Raw genomic sequence first — 19,844 nt, 5'->3', positions numbered from 1 at the left:
ACGTAACCACTGTACAGTAACCTTGGGGATTCTCAACCCGGGAGAGCGTCATCACCTCTCCCTCTTTTACCTTTTCGGGTTCACACCCAAGGATGGTGAACGACCACACCTACTGTTAGCACGCTATCGTGTCCGGTTTACATTCTCCTAACCATGCTTTTGTGTCAATTTCTAAAATTATGTTAAAATCTCTTGGCCACGCTGTACATTACAGGATGGGCCCCTAATGGTTCTGTTTCAAGTCATATCGTGTAACAGTAATAAATAAGTTTGATATATAATTTAAATCTTCTCAAACTTAACAAAATAAATTAAATTAAATAAAACTCCACAAAAGTTAAGTAATAGGACCCCTACCTCAAAACGGATCGTCAATCGAAAGTCGAGAAGCTGCGAAACGAAGCTTCGCCGGAATCCGGCCACTAGCGGCGGTACGGCGGCGGAGCTTCCCGGAGAAGAATCTCGCGGCGGACTTGAGTCCTACCCCCCCTAAATCGATGGTTCTGAATCCAAAATTGATTGGGGGCTTTCATTACCCGTGAGATTCTGAGCATTTTGACACCAAGATCACGATGATCCACCGGCTAGATCGTCGGAACCATCCTCCCACTTTTCTCACGGTGGTGGCGGCTCATTTTCCAGCAAGACGGTGGCGGTGACCATGGCTGGTGGCCCAGAATGACTCACCGACTCCCTCTGAAGCTAATGGGCTGGGCGGTGTCGTTCACAGCGGCCGGAGGAGGGAGATTCGTGGGCGGCGGCGGCGAGGAATCCGGCCACCACGGGTGGCGGTGCTCCGGTTAGAATCAAGCCGTGCTGCTAGTACCGTTTTCTTCGTCTCTTCGCTCTGAGTCTATTGGGACCGGAATCACCTCGATCGGACACCGGACGGCGAAGATATTACGATCGTAAATTTTTGAGATTTTCAGAACTTTAACCGGCGAGTGTGGCGGCGTCCGGCGGAGTTGGCGGCCGCAAGACAGCAATTCAGACTCGGCTCGACGAGAGCTTTCCAACGAGCCGGGAGGTGTCGAAAACAGACGACGGAATCTTCCCCGGATGTGTACTGCTGTACGCGTGGAAGGAGAGAAAGAAGAGAAAGAAAGTGAGTTTTTGTGTTTTGAATTTTTCTGATGAGGTGGAAGACGCCCAAGTGGCATTAATACTAGTTTAGACTCACTGAGTGTCCAATTATCCGTTTCTGATCCCCACATTTCTTAAAAATTACAGCCTCAACTGTCCCATGTTCACGTCTTCCACGTGTCGATGCTACGGAAATACGAACCAGATCCATCCCGGATAATAACGTGGACAGATGTTCCGATCCAAGTGGACACGACTTATGAGGAGTTTCCTATCCAAATTTTGGAACGTGAGGTTAAGATACTACGTCGCCGTGAGATCCCCTTGGTCAAGGTTCTATGGCAGTATCACGGAGATGAAGAAGCCACATGGGAGCTTGAGTTAGAAATGCAGGAAAAGTATCCTTATCTATTCTGAGTACAGATGTAATTTTAATTTCGAGGACGAAATCTCCTAAAGGGGAAGGAGCTGTAAAACCCAAAATTTGAAATGGGGTTAATTTGTAATTTTTAAAGACTTAAGTGTGAAAAGTTTAAAAATCTGGGCCAAAATGTAATTTTTAAGAAATGTGGGGATCAAAAACGGATAATTGGACACTCAGTGAGTCCAAACTAGTATTAATGCCACTTGGGCGTGTTCCACCTCATCAGAAAAATTCAAAACACAAAAACCCACTTTCTTTCTCTTCTTTTTCTCTCCTTCCACGCGTACGGCAGTACACATCCGGGGAAGATTCTGGCGTCCGTTTTCAACCCCTCCCGGCTCGTTGGAAAGCTCTCGTCGAGCCGAGTCCGGATTGGTGTCTTGCGGCCGCCAACTCCGCCGGACGCCGCCACACTCGCCGCCCCCCCCGCCGTTGCCCATGAATCTCCCTCCTCCGGCCGCTGTGAATGACACCGCCCAACCCATTAGCTTCAGAGGGAGTCGGTGAGTCGTTCTGGGCCACCAGCCGTGGTCACCGCCGCCGCCTTGTCAGAAAACGAGCCGTCGCCGAGAAAAGTGGGAGGATGGTTCCGGCGATCTAGCCGTTGGATCCTCGTGATCTTGGTGTCAAAATGCTCATAATCTCACGGGTAATAAAAGCCCCCAATCAATTTTGAAGATCCATGGCTGAAAAACGAAGATTCAAGGTTTGAAATTCGGCCGGAATTGAGGATCTCGATCCGAGTAGTTAGAGGCCGAATTTGGTAAAATTGACATCGCCATTGGATTTAGAACCATCGATTTAGGGGGGGTAGGACTCAAGTCCGCCGCGAGATTCTTCTCCGGGAAGCTCCGCCGCCGTACTGCCGCCGGTGGCTGGATTCCGGCGAAGCTTCATTTCGCAGCTTTTCGACTTTCGGTTGACGATCCGTGTTGAGGTAGAGGTCCTATTACTTAACTTTTGTGGAGTTTTATTTAATTTATTTTATTTTGTTAAGTTTGAGAAGATTTAAATTATATATCAAACTTATTTATTACTGTTACACGATATGACTTGAAACAGAACCATTAGGGGCCCGTCCTGTAATGTACAGCGTGGCCAAGAGATTTTAACATAATTTTAGAAATTGACACAAAAGCATAGTTAGGAGAATGTAAACCGGACACGATAGTGAGATAGTGTGCTAACAGTAGGTGTGGCCGTTCACCATCCCTGGGTGTGAACCCGAAAAGGTAAAAGAGGGAGAGGTGATGACGCTCTCCGGGGTTGAGAATCCCCAAGGTTACTGTACAGTGGTTACGTCCTAGTGAGGGTCCGGAACGACAGTTCACCCTTACCCGTGGTTCGAGAACTGATCTGGTAAGGACATCGAGTTAGAGTTCCCTACCATCAGTCTATCTGAGTCACCGCGCCCTTCGGGGGTTTATCGTCCCGAGTGTACGGACTAGATTATCTCATTGACACAGGTTTCATAATTTATTGTGCATAAAAAGTAGAAATTACTAACCATGCAGGTTTAATTTGGGAAAGGTAAATAAAACTAAAAGTGAGTAATAGTTCTCCTACTGAGCATTCCGTGCTCACCCCCTTTGTCCTCTTTCATTTCTAGGGGGTGTACAGTGCAACCTTTCGGACGAGGAGTAGTCACCGATCAGCGTGCCCCTCGTAGAGGATCTACTATTTTCAGTTTCCTTCCTTAAATTTGTGTAAGACCTTGATTGTATTACTTTTGACAGAATTGTAACTGATGATGATGATCGTACTGTTAAATATTTTATTGGTGCTACACTATACTGTGGATCTAAGTTTTAACGTAACGATGAATTATTTGTTTTAACGGAGAGTTTGTTTTAAAAGCCCATGGGCAGACATTGTTTTTATTTCAGGAGTTTTATTTTATTTTATTTCTATTTGTGCACCGTTACCGCACTTTTATTACATAACCCCCACTTAGGGGCGTCACATATGTGATGGCAAGATACCTATTAAGTTGAGAGGAAAGTTTTATAAGACTGCAATCCGCCCAACTATATTATAGGGTAGCCATTAAGAGATAACATATATGTAAGATGAGTGTGGCAGAAATGCGTATGTTAAGATGGATGAGTGGTCATACGATAATGGATCGCATAAGGAATGAAGTTATTCATAGTAAAGTAGGTATAGCACCAATAGAAGATAAGGTGTGCGAAAACCGTTTGAGGTGGTATAAGCATGTTCAACGTAGACCGCTAGAAGCACTAGTTCGTGCTTGAGCAGACATTCTTATATCTAATACTAGGAGAAGGAGGGATAGACCAAGAATTATGTTGACCGAAGTAGTTAGGAATGACATTCTAGATCTAGGCCTTCAAAAAAGTTTAATTTCGAACATAGCTGTATGGGAAAGTGAAATCCATATAGCCGGTCTCAATTAAGTTAGAATTAAGACGTATTTGTTGTTATCGTCGTCTTTAAATTCAATTTATCAATTCTCCATTTTATATATATATATATATATATTGGAAATATGTTTTTCCTTTCTTTATTGTCCAACGAATGAATGAACTATACAAATTCACTCTACAAAGTAAATAATAATAATAATTATTATTATTAATAAAAATGAGAAGAAATCAAAATGAAAAAAAGAAGTAACACAATGAAGGGGAAAAAAAAAAACACTCACGTGTATAAAACACTTAAAGAAAAGCAAGCAAACAAAGGTTAACAAAGATGAATGATAGACTTAGAATAGATATAATGGACTAATAGAAATAGAAACCTTAGGAAAAAAACATCTTTGTATGGAAACGTTACTTATCAAACTTAATACTACAAAATAATAATAAATAATAAGCTGAAATTCGATCTCACTAGGATCTTATTTGAAGTACTAAAAATCAACATAGATGAATGACAAGATATTACCGGGCTCTCCCAGTTGTCCTCTACAAACCTAATATCACGTGCACGAACATCAATAGCTATCATTCAAATAAGAACATGTATTAACTTATAAACCACAATAAGAACATCTTATCAGAACTCAACGTATGTTTAATTAAGATCACCAAGAAAAATATGTTTAATTTTACACAAGTATAAAAACATCTGATACTGCCAGAAAATTATTACAGAAATTAGCATTTGGTTTCTGAAAATCATAAATCTTAATTGTATGGTATTTGTCGTGAATAGCATTATACAAGAGTGAGCATGAACATATATTATCCCACTTTCTGTAATTTAATAAAGTTTCAAGTACCAGTTGATACATTACAACAACAACAAGCCTTAATCCTAACTACCAGTTGATACATAACAAAAAAAAAAAAAAAAAAAAAGCTTCAAGCACATCTACAGTATGCAATGGTTATTACTAAAAGTATTACTAAGGCCATGTTTGGTAGCTTGAATTCTATTATTTTGTATAAGACCTATTGTGTTGTATTGTGTTATGACTTCTACATATATTGTGACAACTCTCAGTAGTTTTTAATATAGACCATGACAACATCAAATACCACACCACCGGAATTATAAGATACTCCAATACAAACTTTGGGTTTAGATATGAGTGTATAAGGAGTTTATACATAAAAATAAAAGAATAAAAAATTAAGGAAGTCTTGATAGTTGACACACCTTGTTTAGCATCTAGCAGCCACCCTTACTTGGGGGAATTTTTTGAATCTCAAGGCAAAGATTATGAGAAGCTCAACTGCAACAACATCAACAAGCTAAACAGGAAGATGATTGACACTTAAAAGGCAGTGGTTTATAGGCATTTTGGATGCATGTATAAATTATAAAAAATAACCTTTTATGCTTATTATAGTAAGCACTACAGTATCCAAGATATTACAGTTTTTCTAGCACATTCCCTTCGCAACCAAAATTTATTTCTTTTTGTTCTATAACCATGAATAATATGGCTTCTAACCACTTGACCCTTGTCTGTTTCACTCACTATGAGGAAATAATTAACAAGTCTAGCAAAAAATAAATAAATCTAGAAGCAGGAAGAGATAAGAAGGCATTAAAGTAGTGAAGTTGCTCTACTCTAGCCTCTTTATAAGGGGAGGTTTAGTTACGCTCTCTCTGGCCTGGTTCAGTTCTTTTTCTTTAAGCATGGATTGCTCATTCGTAGAGGATCATGCAAAGTGACAAAGCAAACCAATACAAAGCCCCTGGACTTGATTGTAAATTTCATATGAAAAACTAATGAAGATAAGAACATCATTAATCACAAAGCTAAACTCAGTCACTATTAAGCTGATGAAAGAAAGAGCCATTTGAGGTAAAATTTATCTGAGCCGAATAAAATTTTATAGAGAAATAAGAAATTTTAATTTGAAGACGTAATGGAGAGGAAAAGGTAGAGATTAAATAATGTAGATACCTTACTCAAGGAAATTGATTATTTATATTGATATTTTTTGTGAAACACCATATGACTCCAATAAGATCATACCTGCAAATTGCAATAAATCAATGTGGAGCACAGAAAAGATTAATAATATTGACTGGTCTTGCAGTAGTCTTAGTATCTAAAAGAAAGTAATAGTTAACTACATTTTTCAGGCTGCCAATGCCAAAATTTCCCTAAAAACAACATTTCTAGTGTAATCACAAGAATCCTCAACGTCAATGGAGTATCTAAAAAGATTTCAATAGCTTCTTGCTTTTTTCTAGTGACAACTATGTGATTGGTTAACCACAAATCTGAACAAGTTCGGTTAAATCCACAAATCTATATATAACTAGTTAACGGAACATGCGTTGCACGTATCAAGTTGTCATTTAAATTTTCATAGCATAAAACATGTAAAAAGAAACATCATATAATATTGTAAGATTAAAAAAAAAAAGCATCGTATAATATTTTATACATTCCTTACATAATATTTGTACCTTAAGATAACAGAATACATCGTCAATGGAGTATCTAAAAAGATTTCAATAGCTTCTTGCTTTTTTCTAGTGACAACTATGTGATTGGTTAACCACAAATCTGAACAAGTTCGGTTAAATTCACAAATCTATATATAACTAGTTAACAGAACATGCGTTGCACGTATCAAGTTGTCATTTAAATTTTCATAGCGTAAAACATGTAAAAAGAAACATCATATAATATTGTATTAGGCCCCTAGTGAGGAATGTGTACGTAAGGAGGGCCCAGAAAGGTAAAACGATGGGCCTAGAGCATAATGGAATGGGCCCACAGTTAACAGAAGCAGACAGGGACGAGAAAGGGGCAAGCCCACCTGGGGAACAGAGGGACTAAACGGTTAGAGTCCAGGGAATATGAGGGGCAGCCAGCGAGGAGGACCGGATCGGGAATTTCTGTGCATGGGTTGCTAACGGGAGTCTGGGGATTACTCGAAAATCCGCCTCTATCCTAGTTTCTGCATTCTGTATTTTCTTCTTCTTTCTTCTTCGTTGAGTCCTTCGGTTCAGTCAATCGAGGGTTGTAATTTTCCTTTTTCGATCAATAAAAGTGTGTAAGGTGGGATTCAGGACACTAAGTGTTAACTAAGCATTAGCTAACTTCCTAGGATCCTAACATTTGGTATCAGAGCCCTCGATCTATGGCTCATTTGTCGCCGGCGGTGAGTAACCCAGGCCGCGTTTCCAGCTTGGAAGGAAGCATCGACTCGATCAAGGAGACCGTGCAGCTGATGGGAGCGATCGTGGACCATGTACCGCAGCTACAAGAGGACGTATTAGCTCTAGGGGCCCAGATTGGCGATGTTCAAGGGGCGCTCCACCGATTGGAGACCCTGATCGGTCGCCGATTGGAAACCCATCCGCCGGGACCCCTACGACGGGAGATGGGAAGGGATCAGGACCGACCGGGACTGGCCGAGTCACCAGATAGGGGCCGCGGGAGGATAGACCATCGGGGAAGACGACTGGAGCTACCAATCTTCCAGGGAGAAGATCCGTATGGCTGGGTTTTTCGGGCGGAACGCTATTTCGCCATCAACGGCGTCGAAGAGGAGGAGAAGGTTCTGGCGGCTTCAGTTTGTATGGAGGGCCGGGCCCTCGGCTGGTTTCAGTGGTTGGATTCGCAAGCTCCGTTCACCAGCTGGCGGGATTTGAAGGCCGCGATACTCCACCGATTCAGTCGGGCAAAGGACGGCGACCCGACGGAGCGGCTGATGGCGCTCAGGCAGGACAGCTCGGTGGCAGAGTTCCGCGACAGGTTCGAAGCCTTGGCCGCGTCCATCCGAGGTATTCCTGAACCTGTTTTTAGAGGAGCTTTTCTTAATGGGCTTCGTGAGGATATAAGGGCCGAGGTCAAGCTCCATCGGCCCATCAACATCCAAGAAGCGATGGATTTGGCCCAACAAATTGAAGAGCGAAAAGATGCCGTAGAGAGACTCCAGAAGGGAAGACTGGGCCGGGGATGGAGGCTGGATGGGACGGGTAGGGATTCGGGGGTGAGTGATCGCACATTTCCCCCAACAGGTTTTCCAGGGAACTCCCTTCAGTCCAATCACGGGAAGGAGCATAACCTCCCCCAGAAAACTAAAGGGTGGTCACCGCAAGCCACCGGATTGTCGGAAGGAGGTGGGTCTGGGTTCAGGCGCCTTACGGAGGACGAAATCCAACGGAGGAGAGCTAAGGGGCTATGTTTCCGGGGCCGGGTCACCGGTGTAAGAACCGGCAACTGCAAGTGTTGTTGTTAGCAGAGGAGGAAGAAATGGTAGCTGAGGAATCAGTGGAGGAAAAGGAGCAGACTACCGAAGAGGAGGAGGGTATGGCGGGCATCTCGCTCAACTCGCTATTGGGAGTCACATCCTCCAACACCATGAAGCTGGTAGGAGCATTGGGCAGCCGAGAAGTAGTGGTGTTGGTAGATAGCGGGGCATCCCATAATTTTTTGTCACAGAAAATTGTGAGGGAGATGTGGATCCCTTTGACAGATACCGGTGGATACAACATATAGGTGGGAAATGGGGCATGTTTCCGCCAGCAAGGAGTGTGCAAGGGAGTAGAGCTGAGTATCCAGGGGTACAAAGTTGCTGCAGACTTTGTCCCGTTTGAATTAGGGTGCGCGGAGGTGGTGCTGGGGTTGTCTTGGCTGCAGACACTGGGTGAGGTAAGGGCTGACTGGCGGAAATTTACGATGAAGTTCAGAATGGGAGAAGGATGGGCCTGCCTGAAGGGAGATCCGACTTTGAGCTTTGAACCGGTAAGTCTCCGCACCCTTACTCGTAAATTCCATAGAGAATCGGTTGGGGCCTTGCTGGAAATTTATTCACTAGAGGAAGGAGCGGAGGATAGTGTTGGGGAGAATGAGCCTGAGACGGTTCAGAGGATTTTGGCCATGTTCCCCGAGGTGTTCAAGACACCCGAAGGGCTGCCTCCTTCGCAGGAAAGGGATCACCAGATCACCCTTAAACCCGGGGCAGAACCGCCCAATATTAGGCCTTATAGGTACCCCCAAGTATATAAGGGGGAAATTGAGAGGTTGGTCACTGAAATGTTAGCCTCTGGGATTATCCGGCCAAGTAGTAGCCTTCTCAAGCCCGGTCCTGCTAGTTAGAAAAAAGAATGGGAGTTGGCGCTTTTGCGTCGACTACCGAGCTCTCAACCGGCTCACTGTGCCAGACAAATTTCCCATCCCCATTATCGATGAGTTGCTGGATGAACTACAGGGGGCAGCCGTGTTTTCTAAGCTCGACTTAAGGGCTGGGTACCACCAAATCCGGGTTAGGGAGTTTGATGTGGAGAAAACCGCTTTTCGCACACACGAAGGGCACTATGAATTCCTAGTTATGCCTTTTGGCCTAACTAACGCTCCGGCCACATTCCAGGCCCTCATGAACAAGGTATTTCAGCCATACTTGCGTCGGTTTGTGTTGGTTTTTTTTTGACGATATTTTGATTTACAGTCGTACGTGGGATGAACAAGGTATTTCAGCCATACTTGCGTCGGTTTGTGTTGGTTTTTTTTGACGATATTTTGATTTACAGTCGTACGTGGGAAGACCATTGTGAGCATCTCACTACAGTTCTAGAGGTTTTAACAAGAGAACGGTTGTTTGCCAACCGTAAGAAGTGCTCATTCGGGCAGCAAAGATTGGAATATTTAGGTCATGTGATTTCCGCAGCGAGGGTAGCGGCTGATCCGGCCAAGGTGGATGCTATTCTGTCATGGCCCACGCCTAGGAATGTCCGCGGAGTTCGGGGGTTTCTCGGGTTGGCGGGTTATTACTGGAGGTTTGTTCGAAATTTTGGGCAGTTGGCACGCCCGTTGACCAACCTACTCAAGTGGGGAGAGTTCAAGTGGACTGAGGACGCCACCGCAGCCTTCAGAGCACTCCAACGAGCAATGACCACACTCCTCATTTTGGCAATGCCCGACTTTGACAAGTCGTTTGTGGTAGAAACAGACGCTTCAGGTACGGGTCTAGGGGCGGTGCTGATGCAACAAGGCAAACCCACCGCCTATTTCAGTAAGGCGCTGTCGGGCACAAACCGATTGAGGTCAGTATATGAACGCGAACTTATGGCTGTGGTCTTGGCGATACAGAGATGGCGCCATTATTTACTGGGGCGACGCTTTGTGGTCCAATCCGATCAGCAGAGCCTTCGGTTCCTAATGGACCAGCGCCTTTTACCCCCGGAGCACCTTCGATGGGCTATGAAGCTTTTCGGATATGACTTCGAGCTGCAATACAAGCAGGGGGCAGCGAATCGCGTGGCGGATGCCTTATCCCGGCGCGAGGAAGACGTGGGAGTGGGGCTGGCCGCCTTATCCGTGCCTCAACGCCTGGACTGGGACGAGATTCGGCAGGACCAGCGATTGGATGGGGATTGTGCCGGCCTGATCCGCAAATTGGAACAAGGGCAGGGGGAAGCGCCAGGATATTCCTTGCGCCAGGGACTATTATGCTACCGGGGCAGGATAGTGCTGCCTCCACAGTCGCCGTGGATAGGTCGGTTGCTTCATGAGTTTCATGATTCGGCTCTAGGAGGACATTCCGGGTTCCTACGAACCTATAAGCGAGTATCCACTAACATATTCTGGCGGGGAATGAAACGGGATATCCGCCAATACGTGGCCGATTGCCTTATCTGCCAGCGCTCTAAGGCAGATGCCCTGGTACCCGCAGGTCTGCTGCAACCTTTACCAATTCCAGAGAGGATACGGGAAGATATCTCCATGGACTTTGTGTGCGGGCTCCCACGGTTGCAAGGGGTGGATACCATATTGGTCGTCATCGATAGGTTGTCCAAGTATGCGCATTTCTTACCCCTATCTGACCCATTTACAGCTAAGAAAGTGGCGGAGCTGTTCCTTCGGGAGGTGGTGCGGCTCCATGGCATTCCAGCCTCTATCATTACAGACCGGGATCCACTTTTCATGAGCCTATTCTGGCGTGAGCTCTTCCGGATGCAGGGCACAAAACTGAGTAGAAGTTCGGCTTATCACCCCGAGTCGGATGGGCAGACAGAGGTCGTGAACAAGTGCCTGGAGGTGTATCTGTGGTCGCAATATTTGCCATGGGCTGAATTTTGGTTCAACACAAATTTTAATGCGTCTGCCAAGCATTCGCCTTTCCAGGTGGTCTATGGCCGTGATCCCCCCACCATTCACCGGTTTCAGGACTCCCCGTCAGTCGTGGAAGACGTCAACCGGCAGCTGCAGCGGAGAAATGAGCTCTTGGACGTCCTAAAGGAGCATCTTGTGGGAGCACATCAGCGTATGAAGAAGTTTGCTGATATGCGTCGCCGGGAACTCTCCTTCGCTCCAGGAGACCGAGTCCTTCTCAAGCTTAGGCCTTACCGCCTGAAGTCCTTGGCGAGGAAGCCTAATGAGAAGCTCGCCCCTCGGTTTTATGGTCCCTTCGAGGTCTTGGAAAGGATAGGGGAGGTGGCCTACCGTCTCTCGTTACCAGAGACCGCAAGGATCCATCCTGTTTTTCACGTATCCAAGCTCAAGCCGTTCAGGGGTCCGAATTCGTCTTGTCAGCCATTCCCTCCTCAGCTTTCAGACGAGCTGGAACTACAAGTCGAGCCCTCGCAAGTTGTCCGGGGTAGGTGGTCACCTCTGGGTGGGAAGCCGGTGGCTGAAATCTTGGTGCAGTGGAAGGGCTTGCAGGATTGGGAAGCCACATGGGAACTTTTGGATGTGTTTCAGGCACAGTTTCCTGACTTCAACCTTGAGGACAAGGTTGTCTTCGAAGGGGGAGTGATGTTAGGCCCCCGGTGAGGAATGTGTACGTAAGGAGGGCCTAGAAAGGTAAAACGATGGGCCTAGAGCATAATGGAATGGGCCCACAGTTAACAGAAGCAGACAGGGACGAGAAAGGGGCAAGCCCACCTGGGGAACAGGGACTAAACGGTTAGAGTCCAGGGAATATGAGGGGCAGCCAGCGAGGAGGACCGGATCGGGAATTTCTGTGCATGGGTTGCTAACGGGAGTCGGGGGATTACTCGAAAATCCGCCTCTATCCTAATTTCTGCATTCCTGTATTTTCTTCTTCTTTCTTCTTCGTTGAGTCCTTCGGTTCAGTCGATCGAGGGTTGTAATTTTCCTTTTTCGATCAATAAAAGTGTGTAAGGTGGGATTCAGGACACTAAGTGTTAACTAAGCATTAGCTAACTTCCTAGGATCCTAACAAAAAGCATCGTATAATATTTTATACATTCCTTACATAATATTTTGTACCTTAAGATAACAGAATAAGATAACAAAATACCACTCATTTTGTTTAACTTGCAGACTTGTATTTTGTTATCCAAAATAAAGATTTTTTCATCTCAATGTTAGCTCGTTTAAGAAGAGTCCATAAACATACAGTCCTTGGAATAGACTTTTCAGCCGCTATCACTTTAGAAGTCCAATTTCTTTGGCCAGGAATAATCTCTGATATTAGTTTATATTTTTCATCCATGGTTTTATCTCTGTGGGGAAATGACAACATTAATTAGAAGAACGATATCATAAAATTTTACTTCAAAAGTTCTTTTTTAAGAAGAAAGTTTTATGATTGAAAAAAAAAAGTTCATCTCAATGTTAGCTTGCAGACTTGTATTTTGTTATCCAAAATAAAGGTTTTTTCATCTCAATGTTAGCTCGTTTAAGAAGAGTCCATAAACATACAGTCCTTGGAATAGACTTTTCAGCCGCTATCACTTTGACAGTCCAATTTCTTTGGCCAGGAACAATCTCTGATATTAGTTTATATTTTTCATCCATGGTTTTATCTCTGCGGGGAAAAGACTATTAATTAGAAGAAATATATCATAAAATTTTACTTCAAAAGTTCTTTTTTAAGAAACTTTTATGATTGCAAAAAAAAGTTCCTGTATGAAGAAAAGAGGAAGTATTATTCTTTGAGTTACAACATAGAAACAAAGCTAGAAATTTTACTTTAAATAAAGTCTACAGATGATCATGAGCAACATCATTAGACGAAAAAAAACTTCAGGTAATACCTTAGAAAGAAGCTCGGAGCAGGAGAAAGAAACCAAGCTGCAATGTTTGAGAAATAGAGGAAAGAATGAAGAAGCAAGCTGGTGTGTGTGTGTGTGTGTAAAAGAAAGAAGAAATGTTAAAAATTAAAAATTAAAAAAAGAGTTAAGAGTTTGAGTTGAGACGTACAGGATATAAAGTACAAAGTAACTGAGTACAAATAGAAGATAAAAATCTTGAAAAGAAAAGGCTGACTGAAGCATACAGTATTTTTAACCCAAAGATGTGACAGTAATTAAAATGAGTATGGTATTTAGATTGTTTGTTGGGGGAAAAACGTGGGTATTTCAAGAGTTATGTCATCGTCGTACCCTAAACACAACAAGTGAACTTAAAAGTGGGAAAATTTCTTTCTGCTGAAAGAACAAAAATAATAATATGTTAGAAATAATAAAATGCAAGATAAAAATTATTAGAAATAATTTAGGACTTAAAAGATCAAGTACGAGGTAAGAAGTTATCTTATGCTAAAGTCTTATCGGGACTTATATTCAGCTTTTTTAGAGCCATAGGATAATTAGCTTTTGGCCACTATTCACCCTAGTTGGTACTCCCTTTTTTCCCCCCTTAAAATTACATGTGTAAATTTTTAGGTTGTTCATGTGATGAAATAGTGTTTTGTGTTTTTTTTTCCTAATTTTAGCTGGGTATTAAGGACTTGGATTAATTCTTAGCTATGAAATCCATAGTGTCTGCTTGTTGATGGGTTAAAAAAAATGTAAACTAGATAAAAAATAATAATAAACTTCAAAGTTGAAGTTAACCGCTTTCGGAAAAAAAAGTTGAAGTTGAGCTAATTTTGTATAATGAAATGGTGCTTGCTTAAGAATTAGTGCTATAAATAATACTTAGTAGTAATACGATATTGACAATCTTAAAATGTAATGTTGGTAATAAGGGCTAACTACGCTGTTGAGTTGGGAAATGGAGTGACGCAACATTGCAAGCTATGAATAATATTAATAATCTACAAGAATATCAAAAGAACCAAAAAAAAAAAAAAAAGATGCACAATTGTACAGATATACCTCATGCTTATTATAGGTCAACTTCAATCTTTTTTCATATGGTGAAGACGCTCTCCTAGTATATCACCTTAAATTGAGAACAAAATAAAATTCGAAGAATTGTTTTCAACTTTCTAAATGAACATTATGAGAAATAAAGAAAGAAGAAGCACCTAAGCCAAAGTAGTTGGCTATTGTGGCTTTTGGTTTGAAACTTCTTCATAAGGCATTGCAGGAGCTGTGATTCTTTTAGCCAGTTCAGAGAGTGGATCCGATATTTTGTTATGTGAAGAGACACATCATAATTCCTCTAGAATATCAAACAAAGATTCGATAAAATAAACAAATGCAAAATCAAAATCAAGATTTCATCAAATGATAATTTTAGTTTTTAGAATATCAAATATTAAGAGATAGAGAAAATGAAATATGAAAAATGTCACCTGGCTTAGACCAGTCAAGTTGTAGGAGAAGAGTGTACCTACACAATTCTTCGATATACAGAAGCTGAAACTGATCTGCAAGCATTTTCTCTTGCATACATTTCATGTTTCTCTTCCAATTTCCACTCTTTACCATCATCATTATCCTTAGAACTCTTCTTGGATCAGAAATCTCCTCTCTTTCGCTGCAACAAATAGATCAAAGGAGGCCGCAGAAAGCTGATTAGGCTCTGCTTTTTCTATCGGCAATATCCTCCTATGATAAAAGTTCTAAGAATAAAAAAAATGCTGTAAATAAATAGAAAAAAGAAAATCAGCCATCTACAGAGGAAATTAGAACCCCGAAAAAAAAAAACCTAGAATCTAATAGGTAAGCAAAACACCGAGCGACAAAATCTGGAAAAAAGAGGGATGGTATTCAGCAGAATCTTGTCGTTGTTATTGGAAGATTGTAGAATGTTCTTGAAGTCAAGGGCATCAAATAAATCCACTTGCTTTCTCTTTCTCTTGAGAAAGTAAAGAACTTTTGGGGAAAATTTTCAGTTTTCACCGATACATGAAAGATAATCTGGGGAGTTTTGGTAGAATGGAAAAAGAAAAAGAGAAAAGAGATTACCTTTTGGTATTGTATTTGTAGTAGAGCTTCTACGGGTTCTCTGGTCAACTGAAACTGGTTCTCTCGGAATCTTTGGAGACCTAGGAAAAAAAAAAGTGATGGTTACCGAGAAGATGAAATGAGATTGACTTAGAAGAATATAAGGCTGTCGAAAAATTAATAGAAAAGAAAACCAAGAAAGAGAGGCGTTTTAATTTCATTTTACCTACATAAAAAAAGAGGGAAATTATCGAAAAAAAAAAAACCCTAAAGAAGAGGAGAGGAGGTTACTCCGGGCAATTTCCATTCCTTAATGGCCTCATCTCAGAGCCCACATCCACATCAACAAAAAATATACAAAATTTAGCACAAGCTCAGATCAAATTCACAAACCTTAGATCAAAATTACAAACTCAGATTCTACATAAGAGGAGTTCTATGGCGGCATTTGGTCGAACACATGGAGTGGGGTTGAGGTACGATAAATGAGAAAGTTGCAACATCGGAATTGCATAGATCGTCGGGATGCCGGGATGTTGTGGGTGATTCTGAACGTTGGATTCGCAGCGGCGATGATAGAGAAAGGAAAAGGCTTTCGCAGCCTGCCACACCCGAACATCTCCGGCGAAAGCTACATCAAAACTCAAAAAGATGAGAGAAGCAAAATCGAGAAATCGAAGCACAAATCGAGGCATCAAAACTCAACAAAACCAAGTACCCAAAATCATTTAAATCGCGGCATTAAAACTCAACAAAACTAGAACGGGTAAATTGCGAAATCGCATCCGGAATCGCGACAAAACCAGTCTTCTCCCTCTATTCTTCTACGGCGATTCGCAGCGATGGTAGGAGCAGAAATCTCCAACGAAGAACGAGGGCGGCTCAACATCTCCGTCACAGCTCGACATCTCCAGACGCAGAACGAGAAAAAGAGATCAATAGGGAGAGAGAGAGAGAGAGAGAGAGAGAGAGAAACTCGGTGAAGGAAGAGAGAGAGAGGGGTGAAGAGAGATGGAAAAAGAGAGACGGCTGGAGAGTTTTTTTTTTTTTTTTTTTTTGAAAGTGGCGACTGGGGAGTTTCAAGTGAGGGTTAAGAAATGAAACCCCTTCTTTACCGTTGGAACATTATTTCAAACGGCACCGACAACGAGAAAATTTGATAAAAGAGATCAGAGAAAATCAGAATTTGAGAAAATAGACCAGTATTTTTTATAATAAAAAAAATGATGATGTTTATCTTACGTGATAAAAAATGGGTCCTATTAGTTCTAAGTCATTTTCAAAAATCTCATTCCTCACAAAATTGACCGCCGCTCGACCCTCTCTTCCCCCCGAAACCGACCGCTCGACCCTCTCTCCCCCGACTGAGCTCTCTCACGACCGACCACCGATTTTTCTCTCCGATCACCTCTCACCGACTGCCGGCTTTTCTCTCCGATCAGTCACCAACCTCACAACCGACCGCCGGCTTTCCTCTCACCTATTTCTCTCTCTCTCTCTCCAATCTCTCTCGTCTCGGCCGACCGACCACTCACCAAACACCGACCGTTCATCAAAAACCGACTCCCTTCCCACTAAAACTGACCACAAACCGACACCGACCACTCACCAAATTACCGACCACAAAAACCGACCACCTGCTCACCAAAATCCGACTAAAATGGCATCAAAAACCAGCTCTTCTTCCTCAACTAAAACGGCCATTTCCCGAACAGTTGTCGACGAGGCAATGGAATCTGCTGAGGTAATATTCTTGTTTTACTTTTTTTATATATTTTTGCAAGAATAAAAACTTAATATAAGCAACATTGGTCTGTTCATAGTCGGTTCTTAGTCGGTTTTGGTTCTGGTCTGTTCTCAGTCGGTTCTAGGTCGGTTTTAAGTCGTTTCTGGTGGTCGGTTCTTAGTCGGTTCTTGTCGAGAGGGGTCGGTTCTGGTCGGTTCTTGGTGAGGTCGGTTCTTGGTCAGTTGGTGGTCGGTTCTTGGTCGGTTTTAGTCAGTTTAGGTCGGTTCTGTTCAGTTTTGGTCAGTTCTGTCTGTTTGGTCGGCTCTGCGGGGATTTTGGGTCGGTTCATTCGGTTCTTGTTGGTTTATTGGTCTATTCTAGTCGGTTCTGTCGTTTTGGTCGGTTCTGACCGGTGTGTTTTTTCTTCTTTTTCAGTATGACCTCCCAAAGTACAACACAGGTGAACTTCCTGGGATCGGATATCTAAAGATGATCATGGATCCTGTGCGGCAGTATTTCCCAGTGAAAGTGACTATGAAGTCAAAGATCGAGACTTTGGAGGTAATCAGGCAGAATCTAGACCCCGAAACAGAAATGTCAATTTTCAAGGAGTCTGTCTTCGGACATTTTATTTCGATGTCTGAAAATATGATTTATTTTGTAGTGTTGACACAGTATCTACTTTTGAGGCGGATAGAAACAAAAAAGAGACATAAGTTGTGGTTCATGGTTAATGGAACCACAACTAAGTTTGGAATGAGGAAATTTGCATTAATTACTAAATTGAACTGCAGGGAAACTCCAGAGCCAGACGTGATCTTGAAAGTTTCGAAGAATAGAAAATTATTGGAGCATTTTAAGTCCCACGTAGTACTTGTTGCTGATTTAAGAAAATTGCTCACAGGGAATAAGATAAAAGGTAGCGATAAAGCAAAGATCGCTATCATTTATTTTTTAGCACGAGTATATTATCTGGGGACGAGAAGAATACCGTCCCACTAGATTGGCTGGCTTACGTTGACGATTTAGAATTCTTCAACAGCTATCCATGGGGCAGGGTGTCTTTTGAATGCACTCTGCAGGCTTTGAAGAAGAACTTGAGAGAGAAATTCCAGAAATGGGTTCGGAAAGGACGTAATAAGAGCATCAAGAAAACCTACTCAATATGCGGGTTTCCTTGGGCCTTCCAGGTATGTCATACAGTTATATGCATAATTTTTCATCGCCTTGTAGTAAATAATACCATAATTGGTTTACTAGACTTAAAAAAATTGGTTTAACGCAGGTTTGGGCATTCGAAACATTTCCAACCATCGGTGCCACGTTTGCAAAGATGGTTGAGGGACGTCTTCCCAGAATCCTCAAATGGGAGGCACGCCGGGTTTCATTGGTCGAGGTTAGACAGATAGACGACCTCATGCACAGTGGCGAGGTAAGGGTTTAAATACAATGTTTTTATAGGTGTAAATTTTACAAAATAGGCATATTTGTTTTTTTTACAATATGTTTCCACCTAAATAATCATTGAATGTATGTTCTTGTAATATACAGGGAATGGCCGTACCAATTCTTTATCCCACTGAGGAGGAAATGAATAGTATGTGCATGAGGTTGTATATGTCTTATGCCGACCAAGAAGATCCTGAGATTGACCATCTTGCATCATTTTTAGACTCTGGTGCAAGAATGGTCCATATCCAGCAACCGAAGCCTCCGAAACAATTAGCTCGTCGACAACTACTTCCCCAACAACAACAGCAACTTCCCCAACAACAACAACAACAGCAACAGCAACAGCAACAACAACAACAACAACAGCAGCAGCAACAACAACCTGAGCAGCAACAACAACAACAACAGCCGAGCAAGCAAGATGGTATGTCTTTTGATCACATAGTTGACATACTCTATCACAGGATGGTAGAGTACAATAGTAGACATTTTGAAGCCATCAACAAGAGGCTAGACTCGCTAGACGTGTCTATTAGAGAAATTAAGGACAATATAGCATGTCTAGCGAAACAACAATTACAGCCAAAGCCAGTGCCTGAGGAAGAACTTGACCCAGAGATTCAGCTTGAGCCTGAGGCAGAACTTGAGCCTCAGGTTCAGCTTGAGCCTGAGGCAGAACTTGAGCCTCAGGTTCAGCCAGAGCCTGAGGATCAACTTGAGCAACAGGTTTATTTAGAGTCAGAGTCTGAATCGAAGAATGAAAAGTGACTTAAGAGGTCCAGCAAGTATATTGAGTCGCCTTACACAGATCCCCTGCGTAACGTGAGGAAGAAGATGTGGACCTTTAACGATGCTGTCGAGGCCTTCAACAAGTGGTTCGCTGATTCTAGTACGGACTCTGAGCTGATTGAGTGCGATTTTGGAGATTGGAGGAATGACTTCTTTCAGATTATCTTGAAGCCAGGTGAATGGATGTTCAATGATGTAAGTAATCACAACATATTTACTAAATTTATAGTCTTATTTTTTATACCATTATCATTATACTGAATCAATTTTTTATGACTTATAACAAATTGACGAGGCATGGGGTCTTCTATCGATTAGAAGGTCAAGGGCACCTGAAGAGCAGTTCAATAACAATATTGTCATCCTAGATGATATATTTTGTCAAAAGTTGAGAGCGCGATTCTACACCAATAAAAAGAAATTGGCAACGTATACGTTTGACAACGACCTAGATGAATATGTCTGTGGACATAAGCGCATAATTGGCCAGAAATGGGATGGCGCGCATGGCTTCACTATGCCTTTTAACATTGAGAGGAAGCACTAGGTTGCGCTTTATGTTGATTTATCTGAATTCAACATAAAGATGTATGACTCAGCTGTTATGATGTACAGAGATCAACAGATGCAAAGACAAGTGGAGCCAATCGATGTCATGATGCCCAAGTTCTTGAAGTACACAGGTTTATTCAACCATCTAGGTGATAAACTTGACTGTGCGTGGCCAATCGTTCGTCCCAAGTGGTTGGTCCATAACCTTAGATCAGGTGACTGCAGACTTTTTACATACAAATTTATCGAATACCTTGTCCGCAGAATCCCGTTAGAAGACCTCGCTAAAGAAAA

At 42.5% G+C, this 19,844-nt stretch overlaps 1 long non-coding RNA gene across 1 annotated transcript; it reads right to left on the bottom strand.

Moving 5' to 3' along the window:
• Positions 1-5,946: 5,946 nt before the first annotated feature.
• On the bottom strand, positions 5,947-16,088 carry LOC21412205. Its single transcript, XR_002902683.1, has 7 exons — positions 15,750-16,088; positions 15,425-15,662; positions 15,053-15,132; positions 14,475-14,621; positions 14,167-14,303; positions 12,950-12,986; positions 5,947-5,963 (listed from the first exon to the last, which is right to left on the bottom strand). It is a non-coding gene; the product is annotated as an uncharacterized LOC21412205 (long non-coding RNA).
• Positions 16,089-19,844: the final 3,756 nt, after the last annotated feature.

Source organism: Morus notabilis, unplaced genomic scaffold (assembly GCF_000414095.1).
Source record: "Morus notabilis unplaced genomic scaffold, ASM41409v2 Scaffold621, whole genome shotgun sequence".
In the NCBI taxonomy this organism is placed as follows: Eukaryota; Viridiplantae; Streptophyta; class Magnoliopsida; order Rosales; family Moraceae; genus Morus; species Morus notabilis.
The sequence above is the reverse complement of the archived record's forward strand: the minus strand, read 5'-3'. Positions and strand labels throughout refer to the sequence as shown.